This window comes from Falco cherrug, chromosome 6, assembly GCF_023634085.1.
Source record: "Falco cherrug isolate bFalChe1 chromosome 6, bFalChe1.pri, whole genome shotgun sequence".
Taxonomy (NCBI): Eukaryota; Metazoa; Chordata; class Aves; order Falconiformes; family Falconidae; genus Falco; species Falco cherrug.
The window spans coordinates 18,606,803-18,620,175 of record NC_073702.1 but is presented as its reverse complement, the minus strand read 5'-3'; the positions used below and the strand labels follow the sequence as shown (position 1 = coordinate 18,620,175).

The 13,373-nt window shown below is 36.5% G+C and overlaps 1 long non-coding RNA gene across 1 annotated transcript in view; it reads left to right on the top strand.

Annotated features, from left to right (window-relative positions):
- The first annotated feature begins 2,833 nt into the window (after positions 1-2,833).
- The window catches only part of LOC129736369 (uncharacterized), a 41,398-nt gene continuing 30,858 nt past the window's right edge, over positions 2,834-13,373 (top strand). The window contains exons 1-3 of the long non-coding RNA XR_008732857.1: positions 2,834-5,361; positions 6,398-11,371; positions 13,086-13,178. This is a non-coding gene — a long non-coding RNA (uncharacterized LOC129736369). The remainder of the gene's footprint in view (positions 5,362-6,397; positions 11,372-13,085; positions 13,179-13,373) is intronic.

Genomic DNA, 13,373 nt, shown 5'->3' with positions numbered 1-13,373 from the left:
GAATTTTGATCTGAACATATGAAATAATACATATGCGAGGCTGCTTTCAAAATCTCAAGTTAATCAGAACATTGTCTGCTTCTTGTCTACAAAACAATCAATTAACCACCAGACTTCACCATGAATAATTGATACATATTAAACATGGTGGTCAGATTACAGATCAGAATCTTTTACCAAAACTTATTTGTAGTGTTGCATTGAAAGCAGACCCTTTCTTGTGATAAAACATTTCAGTCAATATTTGAATATACATTAAGCACAGAAGTCTTGAATACTGATGATCAGAGTATCGATTAAAATGTTTTTTGCAAGGTTTGTTTCCTGCTGAGAAAATGTTACCTTAATAAGTCACAAGTCCTTGCTGGAAACTTTATAATTTTTGATGATTTTATTGAAAATCTCTTTTAGGAAGGTATGTCTAGTCATTAGATATTTCTGTGGCCACATCACAGTGGATCATCTCATTATGGTTATATGTCTATCCTTAACACATTCCTTTGAGATATAGAAACCACATCCCTTTCTACCGACAAAGCTGAGTACCTTAAAGAAACAAAGGGCCAAATCCAAAGGAAGACTTTCAGTGATTAAAGTAGAACCTAAAAATATTATAGGAATCTATATCTAAAATTGTGTTTCAGAATAGTAACTCATGAGCTGCTTAACTTGGAACATAAGTTTTTTACACCAAAGAAGGTGGGAACTGACTAAAGCAGGACAAGCTGAGGACCTGGGCTTCCCCTTCCCTCCAGCTAATTACACAGACTAATCTGAAAATGGAGCAACTCTGACTAGTTATTCAAAGAGCTGCTGCTGATATTTATAGTTTTGACTGCCTTAGGGATTCTAGAGCTCAAATTCATGTGGATTTCATGCAGAAAACACTTCAGTCCTTGACCGAGCTCCAGAACTGGGCAACAGCTCTGGCACGCCACTGATGAGGATTTCCTAGGGCTAGCTACAGTAACGTCAATATGATCAAGAAAGAGACTTGGTCATGGTCTCCTATGTTACAAACAAGTGATCTCACACCAGGGTATGTTCAAAGAAGGGTGAAGCTCTTCCTGTTAAAATGCCAGTGCAATACTTTTTAAAAAACAAACGAATTCCCAGAACTTAATTAGAAGTACAAAATATGAGTGTAAACCAATGGACTTCCAAACAGAGTATTTCATACCACAGGAGTGGTACAACATTTTTTCCCCTCCTTTGTTTGAGAGAAATGAAGTCTTATAGCCATACAGACAAGTTGGGGTGAATTTCATGGTTATCTTTTGCATGGGTTTATGGCCATATCATTTAAAGAGCTATCAATTGGCAATGACTTTAAATTTGTATAAGTAGGCTACATACTACATTGTGATATATACAGTGCAGCCAGTATATATTGGACAGTCCAGCTGAAGCTCAAGTTGAAGCTCCACATCATTCTCATAGATGACAAAAATTTCAATGTGTCTTGGTTTTTTATGCCTGTAGCTGATGTCACCTTTAGTTTTGTATGTTTTAGCTGTTTTACATGACAGAATAGTTTTAAGATGAATTGGCAGAGACAGACCCACTTAATAAGAACAGCACAAACTCGTGAGTTACAGATCCTGTCTCTCAGGTTGAGAAGCAGCGGGTTCACTGCTAAGTCCCTACCATTAAATCACAACTGCAATGGGTCAGATTAAACAAACAAGCAAACAAATAGTAAATCCAAGCAAAACCCCATTTTGTACCAGAATTTATTGTGCTAATAGGTCATTGAAAGCTCACACTGAACATTTCCTGATTTAGATACAAAATAAGGAGCTTAAGCTGTGTCAATTGACAGGAAGTGTCATGGATTTTCTTGACGTTGCAATGTGGAATAAAAACTTTTTCTAGCATTTTTCACCTTTCTTATTCCTCTCAGCATTGCTCAGTCAACATGCTGCCTTGCACAAAATTACCATCAAGGTGACCTTACAAGAACATCACATCAAAAGCTAAAATCCTGACATATTTCATAAGATTTTTTGAAGACAGAGTAGTGTTCTCTTACTTCCCTCTCCAAAACAAGGTAGAAGCTGACCTTGATAATGACAGGTGACAGAAAACGCTTCTGAAATTGAGAGCAGATCGAAGCAATGCAGTACAAAGATATGAAATGTAGAAAGACATGCCTCTCTCCACACAGTGTTATTTGCATCATAACTTCCTTCAGCTTCTTCAAATCACTCATGACCTGTGATACAGCAAGTGGATGGAACCACTGATACCCTGTCTCTTCACCTCATAGCAATGTCTGTGAAAAGAAATCCAGTCTAACAAAAAAAGGAAATGAAAAGGGGACACAGAGGTGGGTTTAAGAAGTCCTTTCAGCTGAAAGCTGAACAGCCATAGCTGATTAATTAACCATTTTAAAATGGATTTTGTTAACTAAAAGAAAGGCCTTCATAAAGATGAAAGAAATTATTCTATTCCATTTCTGTATTTAGATTTTTTTATTGTTCTGTTCTTCTAGGGCAGCAGAGTTTTAAATCTTATATCTCTACAAAAATGTATGCAGGGCAATGATTGTGTTCATGCTCATTTATGGTTGTGAGCTGAAAAGTGTGGATATTTGTACTACAAGACACATGAACTTTCTGAGAAATGCACTAAGCACTAGGATCTTTTACTGACTCACTAATTCTTGTTGTATCAAGATTTGTATTGTATTGTAATATTTGTATTGTAATAGTGAATTACTGGAATAAAGATTTCCTGGAGGTTATGATTCAAAAAGAACGCAGCTAGATTTTCTCAGGTACAGGATGACTTCCCAAATGAGGATTTGTTTTATTATTTTTTTCCTGCTGATAAATAATCCTTGGAGTGAAGTGGGTGAGGGGGTGGAACACAGTATGCATTCAAAGAGACACAACAGAAATGGTCCTGTCACACCTGCCTCATTACTATCTTTACCTCTGAAGCATGTGACGTCTGATTTATGTTCTAGGTGGAGCATCTCAATGCTAAATAAAATGGGATTTTAGTAAGCATCATAACAGAATCAACATCTATATCGATTCTCATAGTCATAGCAATCATCTCATAAGCAACTGCCAACAGTTTTGTATGAGCTGAGAGCCTGTCTCAGCCTTGATTCAAATGAAAGCAGTTAGCTGTTTGTATGCATTCAGTTTGCAAGCTGTCATATAATGATTCATACCAATGATGTTAATGAAACCTGACTTGTAAAAACAATTTTGATGGCAGACTCTCAGCTGTCATTCCACCCTTCCCATAAAGCTCATGCAGTTTGTGTCATGTGTGACCATTATGACATTAGGTATCGTGAAATTAACTGAATTATGCAAAAAAACCCCACCCTAGACTGTAAGCAGAGATGTTACAGCCTTAGGTTGTACTTCCACATGGCTTAATCAGGTGAGATTCTCATGAACTCAGCTGTAGGGCTCAGACAGCGAGCCGGGTCTCAGTGCTGCTTTTGCTGTATTAGCAAATGTGAAATACCTGAGTCTTAGCCAGAGAATCACAGAAAGGTCAGGGTTGGAAGGACCTCTGGAGATCACCTAGTCCAACCCCCCTGATAAAGCAGGTTGCACAGGATCGCATCCAGGTGAGTTTTGAATGCCTCCAGAGAAGGAGACTCCATCCAATTGTTTCTGTTTCATTGACTTCTATCATTAACTTCTTTAATAATAAAACTGGAGGTATTTACTTAATGTGTGTTTTATGGTATTACTTTGTGGTCGATTAAGTCCAGAGCCAAAAGGAATAAGAGGGAGTGTAAATGTACTCATTCAATTGAGTACCAAAACTACAGTTCAGAGTATCTTCCCTGAGTGGCTGCTTAAGTTTGTGGATGCTTCATCTTTTGCTGATGTCCCATGGTAGTTTCAATCTGATCTGCTAGTGGGCAGACACAGACTGGCTATTTCTTTAAAACATGAGAATAAACTTCCAGTGTATTGAATACAAGTGGTCTTGATAGTCCATAATTATATTTTAGTGATTGAGTCAACTCATCACACTAAAAAAAAATTCATGCTTACTCTTCCATAGTATATAAATGAACAATGGCATTTTTAAATTCTATTCCTTTTTAGTAACATATAGCATACTCCCTCATAGAACATTAATCAAAAAGGGTGTTTAATACCAAACAAAGAGGAGCTTTTTAAAAAAAATCTTATTACATATGCTACCTTTTGAGGTATCTTCAGCTTCATGCTTTTTGATGCAAAAAGGAAAAAAAGCCCAACCCCCAAACCCAACAACTTCTGGAAGTAACATTAATTCTTACATTAATTAGCCTTTACAGTAGGGAATATAAGGAAACTTCTCTTTCTCTGTAACTTTTTTATTTGTATCAGTACAAGGCAAAATGTTAAAAGTAATGACTGAAAATCATTATGCTTCAAGGGAAAGTCTGGGGAATAGGAAGGGCTGGTTCACTAAAAGCCAGTTCTACCTAACAGACTACATCTTTCACTGAGGAGGAGAGAAAAACAAGGCACAAGAGCTGTATCTTAACAAATATATGTGTTTTGTTGTCACAGCACTCTCCAAACTAGCCAGCTGCAACAAGGTCTTTTACCATCCCATACCAGCATGCTCTTCATACAGTCCCTCTGCTGCCTTCTCCTCATCTCACCTCATCCATGGCACACGGTCTCTCTCTTCTTTCTGCTTCTTCCTCCTCTCTCTTCCTCGGCTGCCCAACCCCTTACCAGAACCAGCCACAGCTGCACCTTATCTACACCAGCCAACCCACCGCCCCTGAAGCCAGCCCACAGCTGTATGTTATCAGTGCTAATTAACCCAGCTTCATGCCTCTACATTTCTTCAGGTCAAAACAAATGCAAAACCTGTACATACACAGCAGGAGAGTAAGGTAGGCAAACAACACAAACTATCACTCAGGCTGCCATTTCAATGAAAAAGATTTAGTCTTCAAAATCAGTGGTTGGAAATGAGTGCAATGAAATCAGAAAGCCCAAAAGGTTAAATAGGCATATGAGTGAACGAGGAAGGAAGGAAGGATAGTAGTCGGTAATAAAGGTAGGGTGAAGAAAGTGGTTAAGACACTAGCCTCATTTGAATCTCTTCTACAAGAAAAAGCTGTGATCGGACAGGCTAGCAAGGTTTTCCTGAGTGTCTGGTGTCTACAGTCAGGAAGTTGAGGCCCTTGGGAATGGGCAGCAGAAGCGTCAGTCACCAGTGTTTTCTACACCTTGCTATACACGCTGTAACAATGTGGAAAGTATTTGCAGAAAATACTTATGGTAAATCACTAGAAAGCCTAAAGCTGATCACCATCATGGGAAAAGATAAGCATGTACCACACAAACAGGTGGCACTGACAGCTAACCTCCTAGAAAAGTAAGTTAACTGGACCATTAATTTTGTGGTATTCATATCTGAAAAGTCAAATTGTCCATAGGGAGCAGAAGCAGAAGCCACAACAAAAGCACATTGCCTTCAAATATAAAGAAAGCAAGACGTTAAAATTTGTCAGAAGCAAGAAAAAATCTGAAAATCTATAACAAAACTGCTTTTTTTATTTCGGAGAACAGCTCTGTTGCATCCATTCCCGCCTACATGACCCTCATATGGGACAATAGTCATTATTGTGGCAAATGCTATGCTTTCCAAAGAATGCAATTTTAGTCATTGTGAACTTGCTGTGTGATATCGTAGAAGCATTTAGTTAGCTTTGTTTATGTGGGAACTTAAAATACTATTGATGTAAGTTTATTTCACTTATATAAGCATGGGTTGCATAGAATTACAGTTCTGTGTAAAGTTTCCTGCTACAATTCTTTTTTAATCATTTTGCCAGCGCTGTTTTATTTTACCAGATTTTCTTGTCCGTATGTTTTCTTTTGCAAGGACCACTATTCTTGACTACAGCAGCCCAGATTAGCTTGACAAGCATTTTAGAACTGTGAATTAATCATAATCCAGGTCTGCAAAAGCTCTTTTTTTTTTTTTCTTTCCCTTCAACATATTTTCTGTGTTCCTTTTATTTTATTGTCTTTAGAAGAATCTTAAAATTACAGCTAAAGTACCAGTTTAGTGCTTCCGAAGTAACTAAAAAATTAATTTTTTATATACAAAAGTGAGCTAAACCCAAAGTTAAATTTTAGGTAAAAAATGTATTAGTTCAATTTACAAAGAATTGCAGATGTGAGGGTAATGAGTAGTGTGTGCTGCGTTAGGCTTTGTTCAGATGTAAGCAAGAACTCTTGCTTTAAAATCTTCAGATGTGTGTTCCAATATCACCAATCTCAATAGGTTCAATTTTTTTAAAAACCCAGTCTATGAGAATTGCATCATTCCACGGAACTACTGCTTATTCCTTAACATAATTGTGATCCTTAATAATGAACATGTTTTTCTTTGTTTCATATTACAGAAATCTTAAACTGTAAAAATAGTTGTATCTGGACTTTAAAGTTGCACTCTTGAACTCTGTGTGAAGCAACTTTGTTAGTTCTGCTGGAATACTGATGAGATCTACTCCTTCAACAACAGAATGCATTGAATTACTCGGACTAATTGTGAATCTACAATTATTATATGAACAAGCACATTAATGCTGGTGATGGCTTTAACAAATGCTGAACAGAAGGCTTAGGTCTCCTGATAAGAAAATATGCAAAGCACTGTTTGGTTTTATTTCTTATGTGCCTCACAGCACTATATAGCTTTATTTTAGCTATTTATTACCAGGCAGGGATATAGGACAAGTCACTCCATAAAAAGCTTGTGTTGGAACTAGAGATTATAAGATAACTGAACAGGTATAGATTTAATAACTCCGCAAAATTTATTATGAGTGTATTACTCATGCCAAGTATGCCTTGGGATAAATGAGTAGTTCAGATTGGGTGGGGATAACTGGCAGATAGTGTTAATTAGAAGCATATGGAAAATCCTTAAGTATCTGAATTTCCCCATTCCAGGAAGAACTATCCAATGTTGTTTATAGAATTCACATATCTGCTTGCTAGTCAGTTTTGAGGAACCACATTTAAGCATCTGTCTAATCTGCTTCCAGCCAAGAAAGCTTCTAGTGGTGTCCAAAATGTAACCCTGAAGAAAAATAGGTTAGGAATAAGCAAAAATGTGGAACTTCTGGGGAAGTAGAATGTATTCAGGAGATGTCTGGGTACATTGAAGGATAACTAGGAGAGATGCACCAAAGTAGCTAACCCTGTGCACTAAATTTGTATCTTACATTTCTTATTTTAAGATTTTCCTTGCACATGTTGCTTTTAAGAGAGTTACCTCAAGTAAATAACTCTTTGTTTTACTATTAAGGTTGTTAAATACCAAGACAGATAAGAAATAACTGTCAAAAAAAGTCTGGGTGTGAAAGCTGGTGCTGTCATGTCCCAGCTTTCTTATGGGTACAAACTAACAACCATCTGCAAAAGGGGTCCAGTGGGGATTATAACAGACAGCAACTAAGAGACTAAAAATGTTTTAATATTCAATTAACGGGCAATTTATATTTATCTGTTCCTGTTCCAGCATTGCCCTTTGGCTTAAATTGTTCTCATTACTGTTACTCACTCTCCATTGCTCTTTCTGCTTTCTTAGACTTCTATCTCCTAAATAAATGGGCTCTCTTATGCTGTATGTAATGATGTACACTGTTACAAAAGGAGAAGAGTACTTAAAAATAATGACCTAATGTTTTAAACTTGTTAAGTGGTCATTAAACTTGTTCATCTGCTCAAATAGCAAATAAGTGTCAACAGAAGGGCAAGGAAATAATAATAAAAAAAACAATTATTGAGTCCTTCAAAATCTTTGAAGAAGCACTGATCCATACTACACAGTTAAGGACTTGTGAAGAATCCAACTAAATTATCCTAATGATGAACAAGAAAACTCCAGGGTGTAATTATTTAAAATCAAATTGCCTTGGAAATCTCACATAATTTTTGAGAAAAACACTAGTATTACCACTCAGTTACTTAATTTCCATTATGAGAATGCATAAAGTGAGATAGAAAAAAAGTGTGAGATCATTCAAGAATATTGGGTTATAATATTAAATACGGTGAACTAAATAAATCTCAGAAAATATGCATCTTAAAAGCTTTTAATCACTATGCATCACATCTAATATCAGCTACAAGCAGCAACCCAAACATGACAGTATTGTAGAAACCAACCAGGTAGGCATGTAACAAGGAAACTGGCTCTGTGAATAATTCAATATTATCAAATACTACCAACTGACTGCTATCCTGAGAACAGATTTGCGGATATTACTGCTCGTAAAACAGGTTCTAAGGGGAGGCATTTTAAAAGCTTGTGCAGCTACAAATAACCATTCAAGCACTCATGTCAGGGTTCAAAGAGAAGTTGGTGAAAGACTTCTGAGATTCAGAAGTGTCTAGTGTTCACTATATTTTGTACTGTGAAAGAAGACTGCGATGGAAAAAACAGAGCATCAACACAAAGAATTCCCATTATTAGGCCAGGATTTATGCTCAGGCTCACAGTTCCGGTTCAGCATAGAAAACTCACCTTTTGAGCTACCCAGGACACCTGCCTGGCCTGAGGCTTTATATAGGTAGCTACTATTTCTTAGATAGTATCTCCTGTCAATATTTTATATATATATATATAGTATATATATAAAATGGCTATAATATTAGTTCTGGCTTTGCCTGGTACAGATGGAAGGCAGGTAATGCCCAGGAAAACACTAACAGACTTTGCTTGTGTTTAACTTCATTCTATTATCAATACCATGGATCAGATAAGTGAATCAGTTGGTAGGAGAGTATGTGAACTGAGATCAGGTGACTATTTGTACTCTATGAGATGTGGCCACAAGATATTTTGAGCCACCTTGTTTTAAGCTTTTGGAGAGACAGTATTGAAATCAGGTTAGGCATTAATACTGGCTTGTGCTGCTGCAAAATAAATACCTTGATGAAATTTTGTCCTAGCTACTGTTGGGGAAAAAAAAAATAATCACAAGCTCTGAAGATTTGACCTAAATTATGTATTAGCAAAGCTTCTCATTCCGTAGCCAGTGAGCCTGAAATTCCTTTTCTCTTGTAGGTATATTAAATCGATAAAACCTATATAGAGCATTAAACTAGAAAGAATTCAGAGTTTCCATATTTTGCATTTATCTGTCTCTCCTGCTCTAGCACTCATCATATTTGTGGAATAAATAAAATGCTGTGGATTTGGTCTAATGACCCATGTTAAAGGGTGCTAAAGATATAGAAAAATCAAATCCGCCAAAAAGTATAGGTTTTATCAATAAATCTAATTATGGGTAACTATAGCAAATTGTCAGGTAATAGGTTCACTGCCAGAATTGAAAATTGCTACCTTTTATTGTTTTCTCCAGCAAGTGCATAGAGAAACTTAGAGATCCTCCTAAGAAGTTTTTCTGTTTGAAAGGAATTGTATGTATGAAGGGGAATGTTTAGACTTCTGTGATATATACAGAATTGTGGAACTCCCAAAACAATGCTGGGATTTAAAAATGAGATAAACTTTCAACATTTCAGTGGTCTAACTCCCTCATGTGTAGTTAAAAAGGTTGTCATTTGCATATTATTAGCTTTGCTGACTAGCGCTATGATAAAATTCCTTGTTTGCTCTGGTTTTGTGTTATTTAACTGAACTACTCTGTTTTTCTTACCTGTGTGTTGATTTTAATGCAGCAAGACAGCTCAATCAGGGATAAGTTGTTTCAACGTTTGCCAATAAGGGAGTGGGCTAGTATCTAAACTTGCTTCCTTTCACTGCTTTGGCCCAGTCATGTAGAGACTTGCTGGAAGATGATGTCTTTATTCACATTTCTCTTGTACCATAAAATTAAAAGGATTGAATCAAAGATAAATTACTTCGTATAAATTCCCAAATTAATTAGAAGTTTTCAAGGAGCATCTGATTTTATATTGTATTATGGAATAGAAATACAATGTGACAAGCTGAGCCTATGTAACTGTACAACACAAATTGCTTGCAGAATTGTCTCCTCTTGGTGTTCTGTTGTAGCAATTTGCATAACCCAGATCTCTCTAAGACAATGACAGCTCTAGAGTGTCCTTGTCTACATTTTGTTCATCTTAAGTGATTGTCCCTTTTAGGGTACCACCATTGCACCCTGAAGCATGCTTTGGATCTTACTGTAACATAAACAACTAGCTAAATATTAGTTTAACCAGGCCTTCATTCTATTTTATAATAGTTGCTACCCTACAGTAATAAATAAATAAATGGGTAACATATGACTATTGGTCACCTATATGAAGATACATTAATATAATATCCATTAAGACATTTTATATTTATTTGTAAATTGCTTTGGGGGAAACTGTTGTTTATTTCTTCTCTCCTCATCTACAGAAACCTTGCAACAACAAAGTGATATATTCTATACCATACATGCATTTCAAGCCTGCACAGGAAGAACTTCAATTCAAGGGAAAATACCAATTTCCTTTAAGTTTTATTTTATACAGGATTTCTTCTTATACTGCAGACAAATACTGAGCCCAATAGAGTAAATGAATTCAGCCTGAGTGAACACTACAGAGATGTTTGTTCAAACAGTACTAAGCATGATAACACACAGCTTAGTGTCCTCCATACACATACAGTTCAGACTCCTTTTTTTCTTAAGTCTCTTAGACTTATCACTTAATAAATAAAAATAGAGTAACCCATCTGTTATTTGTTTTTTCTGAAAATGTTGGGGTCTATTATGAGAAAAAAATAGAACAACTTTAAGTAGATCAGCAATATCTGCTTTCAAGGTAATTAAGAAACTGAGCTTCAAAGAACCTAATTCCTAACACTTGGTATGGTCAATGGTGAGAAGCCAGTTAGGTTCTGTTTTGAAGAAAACGTCACTTAAATGTACACATGTTTTAACAAATATTATTAAAGAAGATAATGCTGTAAAACCTGAAAAGATTTATCATAAATGTGAAGGAGAAACAAAACGATAAGCCTTTTAGTCAAATACATGGCCATTTTAATAGATTGAATTAATATATTGAATCATGACTCATTCTGAAATGAACTGATGCCTTTTAGTTACTAACCTCAGATGGGCAAGGATGTCTCTGCTGTTGGGAATCTAGATAGTGTAGGTCATCTTCTACTCAATAAAGGTTTGGTAGGGGTCTGGAAAGGTGCATGAAGAAATTAAATGGAGAACAGAACAGGGAGAGAGAGAGAGAGAGAGACATACGTGAAAAAACAGTCTGCAGAACAGAACAACACAGAGCCTCATGCCTGGCTGCTCTTTGTTTTTCTGTACCAGATACAAAGTACATTCCTATTGCAAGAATGCCCTTCTGGAATCCCTCTAGGCAAAAACCACCATCTGGCTTGAAAGGTAAGTATGGACAGAACTTCAGTTTAGTGAATAAAAAGTACCGGTTACAGCTATAAGAAGAATTATCTTAATCAAAAACATGAAAATGCTGTCTGTGTTACAGCTTTTGTGCATTTTAAATGGTACAAAAGTATGAATGAATAATACGCTTGTGATGTTTAAGTTCTCCAGTACTTCTGTGCTTCCATTAAACGCTGGTCCTGAAACCATAGCTGCTCCTTCTCAGTCTTCACTTGGGGGAAGATGTTAAACACGTTCATGCAAAGCTGTGTAGGAAAGGCAAATAGTGCATTTTTGTTCACATAACATATTTTATATTTAACAGGTATCTAATTTTAATACCTCACACCATCTGCTTTCTGATCAAAAAGTTTTGTCACAATTTCTTTGTTCTCTTGAATCTTAGTTGTTTGTAGCTTTTTTCTTTTTTGAATGCTGGAAACATTCAAACTGACAATTCAGTTAGGTTGTTCATTTTATTTCATTATTGCTTGAACAGGGATTACAGTAAGTAGATATAAACAAGCAGAAAAAGAAGTGCAAAATTATCCCCACTGTGTTTCAGACTTGAAAGGGACCCTTCCATAGCTGCAAGGATCATGACTGCAAAAAATGGACAGTGCAAAACTTAATTTAAAATTCTCATAGAACTGAGATTTGCAAAGAATTTAGGAGTCACTTATATGCAAGGCACTGTGTAATAATGGTCATATGAGTCACAGCATTTCCCATTGGTAAAAGTCCAAGCAATCTTACAAGCATGTAAGTATTGTCACATCTGTCTATACATTTGCTCACATTCTCTGTGACTACACAACATAGCAAGGATCAGGCTGTAAAATCTGGTTGTACTGTGCTGCTAAAAAGTTTCCAGCTGAGTGTTAAAAAAGGTGCTGAGCTATTCACCAGGATGGCAACAGTAAATATCCTGTGTGAAATTCTGCTGCTGTCAGTGTAGATGATAAGACTCCTACTGACTTAGATGAGGCTAGATTTCATTTCTCCTACACTTCATTTTCAATTAGAGTCTGTACAGAGAGCTTTTAACGTGACTAGCAATTAAGACCTTAAAGGGGCTTTGGAGACATTCAAAGTAGCTATTTCTGTTGGCCTCTTTAATGTTTTATAGGGCTATACTTCTTCATCATTATAAACTCTTCTGAATCTTTCCTGGGAAGGGTGGAAGAAAGGCAGAGGGGTTGGGGGAGATTGAGCAAGACACTAGGCTTAGGCTTGTTTACTTGCTTTTTTCTTTTAACTTCTCTTAAACTACTTGGGTGGTGGTGAGTCACAGTTCTGTATATAGATTCTTTGAAAAAGCTGCTTTATAAAAGATGAACTTCCTGCAGATTGTGAGTCTCGTGTAGGAAAATTCTATTTTCCTCTGGTATCCTGAGCATGTACAACATCAGTAATCATATAGCCCTTCTGAACCATTTGAGACTGTCTTTTTTTATTATCTAAGAATAGTGGTAACTTAAATCGGCATATTTTTCTTGAATTACTGTTTAGATGCTTAGTGTTATTTCCTGTTTTTCTCTGAAGAGCAGGACAGTCTGTGGTCTAACTCCAATCCATGTGCCTGGTCCTCAGGAAGCAGCAGCAGAAGAGGAGACTGCAGTTTTGTACTTGTTCACTTGGTCTTCCATGCACCTGCAAACTCCTCCTCCTCCCTTTCCTTTAAATGTATTTTTTCTTGTCCCTCTCCTGTCAGAAGGAACCTACACATGAGTTTCCCTGGGCACACAGAGAAGCTGATTAAATGGAAGGGAAGGTTGCCTTATCCAAGAGTGAAACCTTCTGCTAGGTAAGTGCAGGAGAGCTATCATAAATAAGTGAGAAAAAGCTCATTTGTAGGTGACCTGAAACCTGTACAGGAAAGAGAGGTTAGATTTCTTGCTTCAGTATATAAATGACTTACAGTAACTTCAGTGGGTTTTATGTTAGTCCTTAGTCTGTATTCAGCTCATTTAATAGAACCAGAAAGGTCTCATAAACCCAA